The sequence below is a fragment of the Penaeus chinensis genome, chromosome 39, assembly GCF_019202785.1.
Source record: "Penaeus chinensis breed Huanghai No. 1 chromosome 39, ASM1920278v2, whole genome shotgun sequence".
NCBI classification, from domain to species: domain Eukaryota; kingdom Metazoa; phylum Arthropoda; class Malacostraca; order Decapoda; family Penaeidae; genus Penaeus; species Penaeus chinensis.
The window spans coordinates 15,993,985-15,996,479 of NC_061857.1; positions in this window are offsets into that span (position 1 = coordinate 15,993,985).

A 2,495-nucleotide genomic window follows, 5' to 3' on the forward strand; every position below is an offset into this window, starting at 1 on the left:
TTTCTTGAATTAGCAGGAAAATGATTTTTTCGTATTAATAATCAATACTGTTATAATTGTTATTGATGTTATGATTATTAAATTGTCATTAAAATATTTTAGACAAAGAAATGATACAAAAGACCCTTTCCTAAAGTGAAGGAAGAGAGTAAACAGGTGTGATAGGTAGTTCTGATAACTGACTATTTGGTGATTAGGAACTTGTAGAGCCATCTATGTGTAAATACAATAAATAAATGTGTATTACAGTGGGCATGGCATGTATTCATGCCACATGGGGCAAATGGGTTAAACAGATACAGCCAGAAAGCTTATTTTATCATATTTTTGTGAAAAAAGAAAAAGAAAAAAGTATTTATATATACATATATACATACATGTATATATGTATATACATATGTGCGTGTGTATGTGAATGTGTGTAATATATATATATATATATATATATATATATATATATATATATATATATATATATATATATATGCATATATTTTATATATATATGCATATATTTTATATATATATATATATATATATATATATATATATATATATATATATATATATATATATATATATATATAGATATATATATATATATAGATATATATATATATATAGATATATATATATAGATAGATATATATATAGCTATATATATATATATATAATATATGCATATATATATAATATATGCATATATATATATGTATATATATACATATATTATATATATATATATGTGTGTGTGTGTGTGTGTGTGTGTGTGTGTGTGTGTGTGTGTGTGTGTGTGTGTGTGTGTGTGTGTGTGTGTGTGTGTGTCTGCTAAGTTGGAAGAATAATTAAATTGAAGGAAACTGGTAAGCATATTGAAAGTAATTTATCAAGCTGCCAAACGCATATACCGGAAGAGGTAAAAAAGGTGATAGCTAAATATTCAGGAGGCGTAGACTGGAACCCAATGCTGGGGAACTTCCCAACCTTGGGGCTCAGCCCTCGACTCGACTAATTTTGCATGTTTTTTTTCCCTTCCTACTTTTTCATTTCTGTCCCATCACCAAGCCCTTCTACTATCCACTTCCTAAGGTGTGAGAGCCGTGCTAAAAGGATGAAAGGTTAACTTAGTGCCAGTCCTGAACGGCCTGAGGGAGCCATGGGCACGGTATTCCCCTGCTTTAGTTATCTAGCCCTTATCCCTCAAGGGGGCCCTGAGGGGTGGACCCTTTCTCTCCCCAGGCTTACCATGGCCAACAATGAAGATATTATACCACTATTAGGGGCAATGAGGCTTGCCCCTTCATCATATAGCCCCACCAATTCAAACTCTCCCGATTCCCAGACCCCAGGCTCTCCTTTGACCACGGCTCCGAACACTACAATTAAGACCCTCTCCTCAATGCCTACTAGTGCAGTATCCACCCTAATCAACACTCAGCCCCTAGGTGACATTTCTACTCTCCCAACATGCTCAACTTCAACACCTCTATCCCCACAACCTTCTTCATCAATTACCCCATCCTCCCTTATTACTACCTTACAGCCTTATTTCCCACCTCTCCATAACACTACCTCCCTCAACACTACATCCTCTTCCACACGCCCCCGTCCTTCTACTACCCCCACCACTTCAAAAATCTTAAATACTCTATTTAGCCAAGCCAAATGGGACCGATTTTTCGTGATCACTCCCACAGTTCCTTACTCTGACAACACCCTTCCCTTTCCGGAAAGAGGCTTCGTACGGAAAGTCTCTTTCCGTAGCCGACCCGACCGTTGCCGTCTCGTCACAGTAACATCTGAAAACCAAGCTTTAGCATTATCAAATCTAACTGATCTATATGGTAACCCCATCCCTGCAGAACCCCATCCAACCCTCAAAACTTGCACCAGAACTGTTTCTATATGCCCAGCAAATTGCCCTGTCTATGACAAAAAACGGTCAGATTGTGGAGAAGACTTACTCGCCTGTCTCACTGAATATGATGCGGTATCAGTACAATGCTACTCCAATCCTCCCAGAGGTCATCGTAAGAAACCCACTATCATTGCCAAAATTACTTTCCATAGACATGACCTACCCTTTAATTAATGATGGAGAATCCCTCCCTGTCCGACAATATCAACCTCCTCCTCGTCAGTGCCAAAATTGTTGGTGTTTAGGACATCCCGCCAAACATTGCTGTTCCACAACCAGATGCCCGCTATGTGCCAAAATTGGCCATACCTGATCAAACTGCTCTGCACATTCACGCACATGTGCCATAGTCTCACGGACTATGATGCGGTATCAGTACAATGCTACTTCATTCCTCCCAGAGGTCATCGTAAGAAACCCACTAACATTGCTAAAATTACTTTCCGTAGACATGACCAGGTCATGTCTACGGAAAGTAATTTTAGCAATGTTAGTGGGTTTCTCACGATGATGACCTACCCTTTAATGTATACATCGGTGTCCAACCAGATGCCCGCTATGTGTGTAAAGGCTATTA